Source organism: Lissotriton vulgaris, chromosome 8 (genome assembly GCF_964263255.1).
Source record: "Lissotriton vulgaris chromosome 8, aLisVul1.2, whole genome shotgun sequence".
Classification (NCBI taxonomy): Eukaryota; Metazoa; Chordata; class Amphibia; order Caudata; family Salamandridae; genus Lissotriton; species Lissotriton vulgaris.
The window spans coordinates 777,404,411-777,419,394 of NC_141696.1; positions in this window are offsets into that span (position 1 = coordinate 777,404,411).

A 14,984-nucleotide genomic window follows, 5' to 3' on the forward strand; every position below is an offset into this window, starting at 1 on the left:
CCAGTGAATAGAGAGGGTGGTTGAGGTAAACAGAGTACTTCAAAACCAGCGGCGACTGGTTTTCCCCCACCCTGCACCCTGAGACAAAGGGGTTTTTCTGTATAAGAAGGGGCTGTGTCCCCATACAATTTGTCCTGTCTTTGGTTTTCTTCCAGGATCTTGCCAGAGAGGGCTGCTGCTGCTGCAGGGGCCAAGAGGACCGCCACTTGGCTGTCTCCCTGCCTGGAGACCCAGTGTGCTGGCTCTGGCCCTGCCTTGCCCCTCTGCCTGCCTCCAGACCCTGCTGGAGCTTTCCAGTGCCTAGAGGCGCCCTGATCTTGATTTATAGCGCTAGGCGCGCTTTCCTTGTGCCCCAGCGCTCAATAGCGCTTTGCTTATCTTCTTAGCGCTGAGCGCGCTTCTTCTTCAGCCCCTAAGCGCTTGGGAGCGCTTTATGTGCATTGCCAGTGCCCACCCGACATTGGAGCTGAATTGCCGATTTGCGGCATTAGCGAGTGCCACCTCGCCTTATAATTTTATTTTGAAGCCGGAGCCCACCCGGCATTGCCCCGTACTTGGATTTTGTAAATACCTCGAGGGAGCCCACTCCTGGGGTACTGAGAGCCCGCCTGCCTGCCTGGTACGAGCCGCCGCGCTGCCCGCGGCGACCCGGAAGTCTTTGACCGACCGGCCAATCGCTGCGCGGCCCCCTCGAGGCCGACCGGAAGTCCCGCCCCCGCAGCAGAGAAGCAGCCGGCGTGTCCTGCCCGAGGCTCCCGATCTGAGGGAGAGCCCCGGGACGAGTGAGGAGGAGAGCCGGCAGTGTTCCTGCCCCCGCAGCACCAGCGAGGTACCGGTGAGTGCGGGGACAGGGTCCTTTGTTCTTCGAGCGGCCCCGATTGGCAGAGGGCCGCTCCAACTTGTGTGGCATTTCTTTGTGGGAGCAAGAGGCTCCGGGGGCATTATCTGTCTTCGAGTCCCCCGTGAGGGACTCCAACGTGGCCACAGTGTTGAGATTGGAGCCCCGAGGCTCCTGGGGGCCATTTGTTCATTGAGAGCCCGGCGAGGCTCATTGCCCACAGTCAATCCACGAGCCCAGCGAGGCTCAACGCCCACATCGTGATTGAGAGCCCTGAGAGAGGCTCTGGGGCATTTTCATTGATTTAGAGCGCTGAGCTCTATTTGTACATTTGCTTTGTGAGCCCCTGAGAGGCTCCTTGCCCACTTTGTTCTTGAGCCCTCCTGGCTCCAACGTTGCTCAGTCCTGTTTAACAACTGTCCAGCACTTAGTGGACAGTTGCTACGTTTAGGCTTTGTGTTCTGTGCTGCCTGCGCAGACCTCCCTGACACTGAGACTCAGGGCATTCCGCCCCTTTCGAGGCCAGTTGGCCTGAGGGACAATTGTGAGTGTTATGCTATGTGCACCCCGCGCATTGTAATTTCTTGATATGTGATTCTTGCGCAAAATGTTCTAACCTGCACCTCTGTGTTTAATGCCTCATGTGCAATTGTTTATGTCCGCTTACCTTTTCTAAAAGTGACCTGATTAGGTATTTCATGTTTATCCCCTTTTGCTAAATGTAACCTGCATAGAGGATTGGTGATGTCTCATTTTATGTTATCCACTTTGCTAAATGTGACCTGCATATAGGATTGGTGATGTCTCATTTTTTGTTTAGGTTTCCTTCCCTTTGCTAAGAGTGAATTGCTTAGGTGTTGGTATTCCTTCCTTAGGTCCTGCTGAGAAGGTCCTAGTTACCTGCGTGATTACCTACAGTGTTTTAGGGTTGCGTAGGAGGTCTTTACTCTGTTCCAGTGATTACTGGATGTGTGTTGCATTTATAATTTTGGTGCTACTCATTCTATGTTTACGACATAAGTGAATACCTACCAGTATTATTTTCTAACAAGTGCCTACCCCTGACAGTGGTCCATGTGGCCCTGTTCTGTACATAATTCCCCTTGTAAATTTTGCCCGTGCCCCTGGCACAGTGTAAAGTTTGTGTGCTATCTAATGTGTTTTGTTTACTATAAATACAAAGGCTATTTTTTATATATATCCTTGTGTGGAGTCTTTCTTTGTGGTGGGCCTTGGGTGTTGTTGCTGGGGTGCGTGCGCAAATTCTTAACTCATACCGCCTCCAAGTTTAGCCTAGACTGCTCGTGCCACGTTACCTAGAAGGCGAGTGGGGGTTACCTTGGTGTGTGACTCCCCTGCCCTGACTTTAGAAATGGCGATCCCTGACTGACCTCAACGCGAGTCTTGGCCAGCCAGGGTCCCGTTTCTAACATTGGTGGCAGCGGTGGGATAAGAATTTGTCTTTGCGCTGTACCACAGTGGCGACAGGCCACACTTCAAAGCTCTGCATTTTTTAGATAGCCGCATTTATGGGATTATTGTTTTTTAGGGAAGTTCAGTTTTGCTTCTCCTGAAAGGTGTCATTTGTATTTTGTCCAGTACCTTGTTCCCCGCCCTGCTCCCAGAGTTTGGTACCTGTGTCACTAGTGGTCAAGTTGAGAGAATCAGGGGTGGTAGAAACTGCCTTACCAGTCCGAGGGGAGGGTTGTGTGTGAATGAGTGTGTGTTACGCTGGACAGTGGAGTGCAAGTTCTCTGATAGGAATCTTGCTGAATTTTGTGATTGTATTCTCCTGTTTAGGTCAGACCCCCAGGTTCCCTGTGTCAAACTTTTCCTGAGAACGTCCGCCAAAATGGAGCCAGTTTTTGATCTCTGTAGTCTGTTTAGGTACAGTAGATTAGAGCTGGTCAGATTCTGCGAAAAGGGAGGCATAGAGGTGAGTGAGTTGGTTACTCAGTCCCAGCTTAGGGACAGCCTGATCCTGTGGCAAAAGGATCAGTGGGATCTTGAGCACAGAGAGAGAGATAGGGCCCGGGCCGCACGCCATGAGGGTGGTGAGTCTGTGGAGAGCCCTGAAGATTCTGTTGATGAATGTGAGTTGGATGGTGAAGACAGTGGATGGATGTCAGCAGAGAGTGAGGACGCCATGGATAGGGAGTCCCTTGCTGGGTCCATTGTCAGTGCCAGCGCCCCATCCCTTTCCCTGTCCCCAGAGGAGTGGTTGGATAGGAAGGAAGAGAGGGAGTATCAGCTAGCGTTGGAACAGCTCAGGTTGGAGCATGCCAAGCTAGAGGCTGAGAGGGCCTTGTTCAGGGAGAAGGTAGCCCAAGAGAGTAGGTTACCCCCTGAGTGCATGTGTAATTGTCTGGATTCCCCAGGGAGGGTGGAGTCCAGTGGTGGCAGCTTTTTAAGTGTTGGTGTTGACAGTCCCACTCCCAGTTCCCCGAGTATGGTTCCTGGTTCCCCCGCAGAAGAGTTTGGGTTGAAGTTCAGGAGACTTAGGAAACTGCCTCATCAGTCTTGGGAAGACTTTGAAGATGAGTGTTGTGGAGCACTGTTTGATTGGAGAAAGACTCACGTGAACGGCAAGTCTGGCAGTTTGTTTAGCATGGTTGTCACAGAGCACCTGCTCAGTTATTGTGTGCCAGAGTTGCGCCAGCACCTGTTGAGGTTTGGATCGTTCATTGCATGTGAGCTTGCAGCGGAAGCCGACCGATGGGAAGGTGCAAGAGGTTCCTTAGCGCCGCTAGTGAGTGATTCCAATAAGAGTGGGTCAGGTTTTCTCCAACCCAGCGTGGTGGAGGAGGGTGAGAGTAGCCCAGCTAGGTCTCAGTATAGTGAGGAGGGTGTAGGGGCTTGCTGTCTGTCTCAGTGGAGCGGAAGTGAGTGTGAGACCGAGAGTACCCAGATGCCGGAAGCCCTGCCTCAGAGCCTGGATGGTTTCTTTAGGGAACACCAGGGTGGGGACCTATGCTTTCCTGTTAGGCCACTTGAGGGAGATCTCCTAGTGTGTGGAGGACCTGGAGCATCTGTGAGCGGAGCTTCTGTAGTTGTGGAGTCTGGCAGTACTGCTCCAGGAGGGAGAGTACAGAAGTCCAGTGAAAGGAGTGATTGGGGAGTGACCTGTGAGTCCTCAGAAGTCCTGGAGTGCCAGGCAGTGATTTCACCGAAGGTTCTAGTCCGCAGGTTGGAGGTCCAGGTTCAGGGTTCGCCTGACATGAAGGGTGGGAGCACTGTAAGCAGTGTCCTAACCAGTTCTTTCTCCAGAGGTACCGCCCCGGTTGGGAGGGAGCAGGACTCTGGAAGGGGGTGCAGAGGGTGGGAGAGCCCACCTCTGACCCCGGTACCACCTGAGGGGTTAAACCCTAGGTTGGGAGAGTGGTGTTTAGAGGGTACCCCTCGCAGGAGGAGGAGGAACCCTAGGAGAAGAGGTAAGGGGAGGAGAGCATTCCCTGAGACTCCTGGTCCACCTAAGGTTGTAGACCCTAGGCCGGAGAACCAGTGGCAGTCTAGCCCTGTCTTGCAGACAGGAAGAGTGGAGCATGGCTGTTATGTGCCAGGGGTTACAACCCCCCACTTGGTGAGTTGGCAGGATCCAGTGGCACCTGGGTGGCCTAGGGCCTGGTCCTGGCCGAGGGCAGCTGGAGAGTACCAGTGGGGTAATCCAGTGAGTCCCTACCATAGCTTTAGAAAGAACCCCAGGGGTTCACAGTGGCGTAAAACAGGAGGGTGTCCCTGCAGTTGCGGGCCCGCGACCATGTTTTATCGCCCCAAGCAGGTAAGTCCATCACAGTGGTGATTGGTCTGCCCTGCGTTTTGGCTGGAAGGGGGTTGTGTTGGACTTGGCCCTTAAGGCAGGTTCACCCCTAATCTTTTTGCTTTTAATCTGTGATATTGTTATGGCAGAGTTTTTGGCTCTATTTAGCAGTGATATTGACCTTAGTCTTGCTCACATCTAGTATAGGTATTCTTAGCCTGTGTTGGCCCTTTTAAGCCCTTTCTTCCAGACCTAGAAGAGAATAGCTGCTTAATATGATGATAGATCCTTTATTCTTGACTTTAATCTGTCTATTGCCTATTGGCTTTGACATATTTGACACATTGGTATGGTTTATGTAGGTATTCTGGCAGAGCTAAGGGGCATTTCATCCCTTTCAGGCCTACAGGCCTAGAGCTAGAGGGACTCCATCTTGATGGAGCTGAGAGGCTTTTCAGGGTAAAGGTAATGTTTATAGTTAAGGCTGTTGTGTGCTAGAGGAAAATCCAGTTAGGACTGCTTCTTATCCGAGAAATGTGTTTTTCTCTTGGGCCCAGACGTAACAAGCAGATGGCCACTGCGGTTGCGTGGAAGCCTGGGAGCTGGCACAGGAATTCGGTAGGAGGCAGCCCTCTGGTGGAAATTTCCATGAGGGGAGAGGAATCCATATTAGTGAGATACAGGAGAGGAGGAGTGGTCAGTTCAGTTTGGAGTTCAGTTCAGTTTGGAGTTCAGTTCAGCGTGGTGTTCATTCCAGCTTGTGTGCAGTTCAGCCTGGAGCTCAGAACAGCTTAGAGCTCAGAACAGCTTGGAGCTCAGAACAGCTTGGAGCTCAGAACAGCTTGGAGCTTAGTTCAGCTTGAAGAGAGAGAGAGAATATCTGCTGGAGCTGCAGAATAGAGTGCAGTTCTTGAATGGAGAAAGAAGGCAGACGATTGCTGAAGATGAGGAGAGAGAGAGCAGTGCAGAGGGCATCAAAGAAGGCTGTCAGCTGGAGCAACTGAACCAGAGGCGTGGTGATGTGGTGAAGGAGGGAGAGACAGAGAGAGCCCTAATCCCACCAGAGGCAGAGAGAGAAATCTTCCTTCTAATAGGTGAGGTAGTCTGAACTAGTTACTTTACACTTGCATCTTAATCTTGTCCTTATTCCCTAAGCTATTGTATTGCTAATCTTTTCTCTTTCAGCGGTGTGTTCTATCTATAGTCTTTGTCAGTTACAGATCTGTGTACTTTAATATTGTTCTAATAAAACCCCCAGTTTGTAGTAAACTAAAATGCGCCTTGTATCCTTGTTCAATCTAGGTAAATGTATCTCCTAGGTGTTTACTAGTTATATGAATGGATGAGTAATCCCAATCAGGTAAGTGGTGATCACATAAATAGGGAGTGAGTGGACCTATGATGCCAAGAATAAGAGGTACATTATATTAATTGGCTAACTCCTAATATTGTAGTAGCAGACCCTTAGTGAAGAGACTTCCCAATATATATATATATATATCTGAAGGTGTTCATAGGAAAGTGGTCGTCGTTGATATGCGGCGTTAGTGAGAACGTTGGGGAGGATGACCAGCGTGTATACCCACAGGATTGTGACTTGTGTAAGTGAGAGCGTCAGGAGGGATACTGGCGTGGAGGTTTGCCGGATTGCGAACCGTTTGGAAAAGAGAGCATTGGGTTCTGCAGGCCCATGTGTAGACGCACCGGATTGTGTGTCATATCTGCCCTAGGGTAGACCGGTCTGGGTCGGGGTGGCCGCGAGACCAACTGATGTGAATATAAGTGTGGTGTAGGGTATGGATATCCTTAGTAATCAGTGAGTATTCTTAGTATCCCTATAGATTTAGTGGTGTTTTTAATAATATGAGCTTGTATATTGCGAGTTCCCCATCCTCAGGTAGGTACCCAGGTGCCTGGATAGATGGTCCTGAGGAGGGATGTGATTACGTTCTGGCTGGGTTGGAGGGGCCCCTAGGGGCTGATCCCATCTAATCAGAAAATCCAGCCATGACAGATATGCGTGGATGATTTTCTGATCTGTGCGCACTTTTTCTCTGTGTCCCAGAGTAAAGTGCGTGCATGTAGTTAGGCTGGCCTGCTCTCCCATAGGGATGCATGGGGAATGTCTGTGTCCCTAGTAGTTCCTGATGTGTGGGGAGTGCGTGCGTGTTCGTGGGAATGAATGCTTCGCAATGGTGTATGTGGCATGTGTGTGTCATGTGTAGAAATGCCATTTCTTGGACTGGGCATATTACTGTAAAATATGTCTGCAGTGTGATTGGCTGGAGCTGGCTGGTGAGCCTGGCTCCAGGAAGGCTGGATGGGTCTGCCCGGTGGTGAGTGTGAGATTAGCATGCTTGATGGCTTGGGAGGAGTGCCCCTCGTCCCTGATGGGCCTGGACTTTCCCCAGACAATGCTGGCTCCACTCCCTGTAGTGCGACTGATGGCCCTAGCCCTGCCAGTGAATAGAGAGGGTGGTTGAGGTAAACAGAGTACTTCAAAACCAGCTGCGACTGGTTTTCCCCCACCCTGCACCCTGAGACAAAGGGGGTTTTCTGTATAAGAAGGGGCTGTGTCCCCATACAATTTGTCCTGTCTTTGGTTTTCTTCCAGGATCTTGCCAGAGGGGGCTGCTGCTGCTGCAGGGGCCAAGAGGACCGCCACTTGGCTGTCTCCCTGCCTGGAGACCCAGTGTGCTGGCTCTGGCCCTGCCTTGCCCCTCTGCCTGCCTCCAGACCCTGCTGGAGCTTTCCTGTGCCTGGAGGCGCCCTGATCTTGATTTATAGCGCTAGGCGCGCTTTCCTTGTGCCCCAGCGCTCAATAGCGCTTTGCTTATCTTCTTAGCGCTGAGCGCGCTTCTTCTTCAGCCCCTAAGCGCTTGGGAGCGCTTTATTTGCATTGCCAGTGCCCACCCGGCATTGGAGCTGAATTGCCGATTTGCGGCATTAGCGAGTGCCACCTCGCCTTATAATTTTATTTTGAAGCCAGAGCCCACTCGGCAATGCCCCATACTTGGATTTTGTAAATACCTCGAGGGAGCCCCCTCCTCGGGTACTGAGAGCCCGCCTGCCTGCCTGGCGGGCTCTCAGTACCCGCCCCGCTGCCCGCGGCGACCCGGAAGTCTTCGGCAGACCGGCCAATCGCTGCGCGGCCCCCTCGAGGCCGACCGGAAGTCCCGCCCCTGCAGCAGAGAAGCAGCCGTCGTGTCCTGCCCGAGGCTCCCGATCGGAGGGAGAGCCCCGGGACGAGTGAGGAGGAGATCCGGCAGTGTTCCTGCCCCCGCAGCACCAGCGAGGTACCGGTGAGTGCGGGGACAGGGTCCTTTGTTCTTCGAGCGGCCCCGATTGGCATAGGGCCGCTCCAACGTGTGTGGCATTTCTTTGTGGGAGCAAGACGCTCCGGGGGCATTATCTGTCTTCGAGTCCCCCGTGAGGGACTCCAACGTGGCCACAGTGTTGAGATTGGAGCCCAGAGGCTCCTGGGGGCCATTTGTTCGTTGAGAGCCCTGCGAGGCTCATTGCCCACAGTCAATCCACGAGCCCAGCGAGGCTCAACGTCCACATCGTGATTGAGAGCCCTGAGAGAGGCTCTGGGGCATTTTCATTGATTTAGAGCGCTGAGCTCTATTTGTACATTTGCTTTGTGAGCCCCTGAGAGGCTCCTTGCCCACTTTGTTCTTGAGCCCTCCAGGCTCCAACGTTGCTCAGTCCTGTTTAACAACTGTCCAGCACTTAGTGGACAGTTGCTACGTTTAGGCTTTGTGTTCTGTGCTGCCTGCGCAGACCTCCCTGACACTGAGACTCAGGGCATTCCACCCCTTTCGAGGCCAGTTGGCCTGAGGGACAATTGTGAGTGTTATGCTATGTGCACCCCGCGCATTGTAATTTCTTGATATGTGATTCTTGCGCAAAATGTTCTAACCTGCACATCTGTGTTTAATGCCTCATGTGCAATTGTTTATGTCCGCTTACCTTTTCTAAAAGTGACCTGATTAGGTATTTCATGTTTATCCCCTTTTGCTAAATGTGACCTGCATAGAGGATTGGTGATGTCCCATTTTATGTTATCCACTTTGCTAAATGTGACCTGCATAGAGGATTGGTGATGTCTCATTTTTTGTTTAGGTTTCCTTCCCTTTGCTAGGAGTGAATTGCTTAGGTGTTGGTATTCCTTCCTTAGGTCCTGCTGAGAAGGTCCTAGTTACCTGCGTGATTACCTACAGTGTTTTAGGGTTGCGTAGGAGGTCTTTACTCTGTTGCAGTGATTACTGGATGTGTGTTGCATTTATAATTTTGGTGATACTCGTTCTAAGTTTACGACATAAGTGTATACCTACCAGTATTATTTTCTAACAAGTGCCTACCCCTGACAGTGGTCCATGTGGCCCTGTTCTGTACATAATTCCCCTTGTAAATTTTGCCCGTGCCCCTGGCACAGTGTAAAGTTTGTGTGTTATCTAATGTGTTTTGTTTACTATAAATACAAAGGCTATTTTTTATATATATCCTTGTGTGGAGTCTTTCTCTGTGGTGGGCCTTGGGTGTTGTTGCTGGGGTGCGTGCGCAAATTCTTAACTCATACCGCCTCCAAGTTTAGCCTAGACTGCTCGCACCACGTTACCTAGAGGGCGAGTGGGGGTTACCTTGGTGTGTGACTCCCCTGCCCTGACTTTAGAAATGGCGATCCCTGACTGACCTCGACGCGAGTCTTGGCCAACCAGGGTCCCGTTTCTAACACTTACAATCTGACTTTACCATTCAGGAGGATTTTAAATTGCAATTGATTTGAGTGTGAACAGCATATCTCTATCTGCTCCCAATCCAAAGTTATCACTCATTAAATTGTAACCCAGTGTTAGTCAAAGGGAGAGATAGGCCTTACAACTGTGTGAAACAACTTCTGGAGTTTTTTACTGCTAGGACATGTGAAGATTAAACACACATGTCCTACTTTTTAAGAACAATTGAACCCTGCTCCATGGAGCTTTAGAGACTAACTGAGGGATGTCTTATACATATTAAAAAGGAAAGTTTATGCCTGGCAAAAGGTTTATTTTGCCGGGTGGAAATGTCAGTTTAAAATTGCATTATAGGCTGCAATGGCAGTCCAGAGGCATGTTTTAAAGGGATACTGTCGTGGGTGGCACAATGAGTGCTGCAGACCCATTAATGCAAAAAGAACAATTGATGGATAGAATGCAGAACAATGTCATGCATTCACCCCAGTACAGAGACCTGGGCCTAAATCCATCGCTTTTTTGCTCATCATTCCAGTTTGGATCCAGCCATATGCAAAACAGTCTTGACCCTGCGCCCAATGGGAACAGTCCAACCCGAACTGCCAAGCCAGGTCCTCCCTGGACTGGAAACAATCATCCTAGGACCGTTTTCTGGCTTTTAGCCCTCATCAGCCTGGATAGCTTGACTCCAGTGGCATGGAGAGCACGGGACCCACGTCTCGACATACTCGTCCCACTCGGGGTGACAAATGCAAAAAGAACAATTGATGGACAGAATGCAGAAACAATGTCATACATTCACCCCAGAACAGAGATCTGGGCCTAAATCCATCGTTTTTTTGCTCACCATGCCATTCCAGTTTGGACTTAGGACCGGTTAACAGCATTTAACTTACTGGCTCTGGGCAAAAGTAGTACCACTTTTATAGGAACTTAGAACTAAAATAAATGTGCCAATTAACAGTAAGGCTATTTTACCATGTTTGAAGGAGAGAGCACAAGCATGTTAACACTGATTATAAAGTATGCAGAGTCCTAAAGTGAACGCAGATAAACTCAGCAAAACAGGCAGAGTGAAGGCAAAATGCTTTAGGGAGTACCATGCCAATGTGTCAAATCAAACATGTTTGAATCTATATATCTAAGTAGTCAATTTTTTAAGATTTGATCCCATCTGCAAAGCTACACCAAGTGTCCTAAATGGTCTGGGTAAAGGAGGAAATGTAGAAAAGATACTGAGATTTATTAGCTTCGCTCCATCATCCTGAGCATTACTTCTGAATAAACAGTTTCTTGAAACAGAGAGTATTATGTTTCTTTCTCAAGAATCAAAGTGATAAATCTTTCCTGATCTGGCCCTGGAGTGCGTTCCAGATTCTTGAAGGGTAGCAAGAAATGACTTGGTATCTTGTAGTTTTTCTTCTAGGATTACTTCATCACAAGCCTGATGAGGTACTTCTCCAAGACCTTGTTCTTCCTTTCCAGCCATAGAGGAGTGCCCAAGTTTACCGCTTGATAGGTTATGCAGCAGAATTGAAAGATGTTGCTGACTGCAAGACGGAGCCAGTGTAGTTTTGTGTCCATGGGTGGAATTCTGTCATGGTTCCAGAAATTCTTGATCAGTCACGCAGCAGCCTTAAGGGCTCACTTTGGGGGGAGTGAAGGGTCAAATATGATTTTGGAATGTCAATGATCAGGTTGTTGCCTGTTTTATGGTGAGACAGAACTATGGTTTAAATGTTTATTCTGTAGTTTGCTTCAGGAAGAAAATGTTCACTTTAAGGAGCATTATGAATTGGTGCCAAGAGTGTTTTTTTTCTTATATACATTCTTAATGTTATACATTTTGTGAACACTGGAGTAATTACTGGTACAATAATTAGGAATATAGCATAATTTATAAGTTGTTCTCCATGTATTGTTCTAGAAAAATAATGTGGTCATAAAATAGGTGAAAGGAAACCTTAGTACACCACACAAGACACAGCATCCTATATATATATATATATATACATACATATATATATATATATATATATATATATATATATATATATATATATATATATATATATATATATATATATATATTCAATGAAAAAACCATTGGTTTTAGGCCATATATAGTTAGGGATTTGCATTTACAAAACCTTATTTTACTCGCATAAAACCATTGAAATTCCATATATAGTTATAAGCGCTAACTATATATCGCGCACCCGCAATCCACTGCTGATGATGTCACATATTACATCATTCATGACATGGTTAGTGACATCACTGATGACATCTCAAATGACATCACTGATGACATCACTGATTACAACATCCAGTGACTGTATGTTTCTGTAAAGTTAAAATATGTTTTACATATTGAAGAATGAGTGGATATATAAGTGTCTGGATGAAGGATTTAGTAGATGCATGACTGACTGATTGAGTGAGTGATTAAATGTGTCTCACTGAGTGCATGGGTTAGTGACTAAACTGTTTTAATTTGTGCATCATTATATCTGTTGTTCTACAAACTGCTGCATATGTTGATCAGTAGCTATATGAGTAACTGTATGGGTTATTCATTGGTTGTCCAAGTATTTGTATGGGAAACTGAGTGTGTGTGTATGGGTGGCTGGAAGGTGTGTGACTCTGTACATAGATGTGTGAGTAGTTGATTCACTATATGTATAGATTCAAAAGTGCATGTGCAAACAGCTGTATGGGCGGTTGACTGTGCATGAGTGTATTAGTGAGTGAATGGATATCTCAGTGCTACATGTCAAATTAAGTACATATGTAAAACACAGTACATGTGAGAGTTGACATCTATAAATAACTGTGCATAAGAGCCAGTGAATGTGTGAGTGGCTGTATGGATCATTGTGAACATGTATCAGAGATTGTATAAGAGAGTAAAGTAAATATGTGTTAGTATATGTTTGAATAAGTAAGGTGTGTATAACTGTATAGTTGAGAAAATGGAGGTGTGATTGATTTTTGGCATAACTGACTAGGTGTGTGAGTAACTCCATGGATGAGTGACAGTCTGTGACTGTCTGTTTACACTGATTGTATCTAAGGTTATATTAGAGTCTGAAGAGGTTCATGGTATTATCACATGAATGATATCATCAGTGATGTTATCAGTCATGTCAAATGAGATGTTTTCAGTGATGTCATCAGTGATGTCATTTGAGATGTCATCAGTGATGTCATCAGTGATGTCACTAACCATGTCATGAATGATGTAATATGTGACATCATCAGCAGTGGATTGCGGGTGCGCGATATATAGTTAGCGCTTATAACTATATATGGAATTTCAATGGTTTTATGCGAGTAAAATAAGGTTTTGTAAATGCAAATCCCTAACTATATATGGCCTAAAACCAATGGTTTTTTCATTGAATTTTCAAGGTTTTGTAAATGCAAATTCCTAACTATATATCCACTATAACCTATGGTTTTTTCTGTGAATTTCATTGGTTTTTTAATAGCAAATATGAAAAGCTTTAAAATGTCAAGTACGTGATAGATAAAAACATTTTCGTATTTATGCACGCTGATGTGCTTTGAACGCTGCCCCCCTCCCCTCTTTTCTCTTAGTAGTACTCTCTCTTTGCAGATAGTGAAGAGTAGTTAACGCAGACCTTTACCCCCGTTGTAATCCGTACTGCCTGCTTGTCTCTCCATTTGATTGATTATTATCCAAGCATTTACTGTTTTTCAATTGATTCTCTTTGGTTCATTCTCTATTTACAAACAAGCACAAAGTCGCAATACTCTGTTTAGTCTTTGCAGATCGTGAAAAATCGTGTACAAAAAATAAAAGTAATCGAGCAAAATCAGTAGGCCACTAATTGGATCTCTTTTTGACCTCGCTAAAATAGAAATATTATAAACAACCCTTCATGAGAAATACGAAAATAGTGAGATGAACTGAGCTCCACACCATGAGGGCTGCAAGACAGCTCGGCTCCGTCACCCACCCCGCCCAAAATAACGACAAACCCTATGCAAATATTAAAAATATAGACAACACACCAGCAAAGAAACAGGGTAAAACATTTTATTAAATAACTATTTACATAACGTTGGTTTATAAGATGATGTCAGTAGTGGACCGATGTGTGAATAGGTCGGAAGCAGCACAAGGCGCCAAGATCCGGATGGAAAGTCCTGGATATTGGGTGCCATAGTTCAGAGTTCTGAGTTTGAGCCTTTTTCAATGCCTGTGCTTTGTTGTTTCCCCTCCATCAAAAACAAAAAAAAAATATAAAACTATGCAAAAATACAAACAAAACAAAAAATGTTTACAAAAGCAGTGCTTGTAAGACTGTCTGAAGCTTATTTCCACCTACTGCAGCTTCACTATTCTCAAAGTAAGTGAGGGTCGTTTGTGGACCTGACTGCATTTGAAAACAATGTTATATGGTACCTCCCTAAACCGCTTGACGGAGGCCCCCGAGGGGCGGTGTGATGGCACGGACTCGGAGAAGACGCTTGGCTCCGACCCCCTCCCCAAATCTTATAGCACTGGTGTAGCCTGAGATCGCCCCCGACATAGGCGGCCGGCTCCCGGGGTCCGGCGGAACTTTTTGCCTTTTGATGACTCTTCTATTCTGGACTTTGTCCCACAATCCGTTTGACCTGAAGACACGCTGTAGTGGGGCGCCCCTTTACCGTTTTAGTTGCCATTCCGCCCGCTTTTGCTACACTGTGCCTCTTCCGCCATTCAGCTGTTTACCGCCCGCTCTTGCGACTACAGCGTCTCGCTCACCATGGAGTTAAGCTGCTCCCGCTCTTGCGGTGCAGCGATAGGCGGCTGCCACAGGACTCTCAAAATGGCGGCCGGCTCTTCGGTTTTGGGCCTGGTCCACTAAAATGGCCCTGGGACACCTTGGAACTCGGACGCTTCCCTGATAGGGCTTGGGTCCCATTCTCGAAAGCGTACCCTCAGCCGTGAAGATTCTACAAAAGTCTTGGGGGCCCCCGACTCCCGCAGGCTTCTGGTGGGGAGCGGCTGCCATGATTGCTCGTGGAATGGCCACGACGGAGCTACGAGATGGTAGTGCTCTCATGCTGACGCCAGCTTTAGTCTGAAACATCCAGAAACACTGTAGACTACCAATTCGATCAGTTCCGGTAGCGCCCCAACATGACCCGGAAGAGAAGAACTTGCCCTCCCCTCTTTGACTGATGGTTCTTGTTGCCTGTCCCCTCTGTTGTCATTTAACAGAACTTTTTGGACTGCTGAAAGGGGTTGTGTTCCGAGCGCTGGTTGGTGGAGACATTTTGACTATATTCTTGACCTACGTTGTCGCGTAATGCGTTATATGACAGCGCGTAACGTAAGCATAACAGGTCATGTGACTTGTTAATAAAACTTTTCATTGGTTCATTTTACTTTTGTTATTTTAATGATGAAAAGCTTGGTCATATGACCTAAAAATTACGCTTTTTATTTTTTTCGAACATTATTTTTTTTAAAACATATATGTTATAATATTCCAGGCTAATGTACTTTCCCGGAAAATTTACAACTGTCCTGCAAGTAAAATATATTCCTTTTTCGAGAAAAAGGGCGTTTCTTCGTTCCATGACGGAGCCGTTGAGTAAAAGAGACTGGGCCTGCTGTCTTAGTCGCCGATAC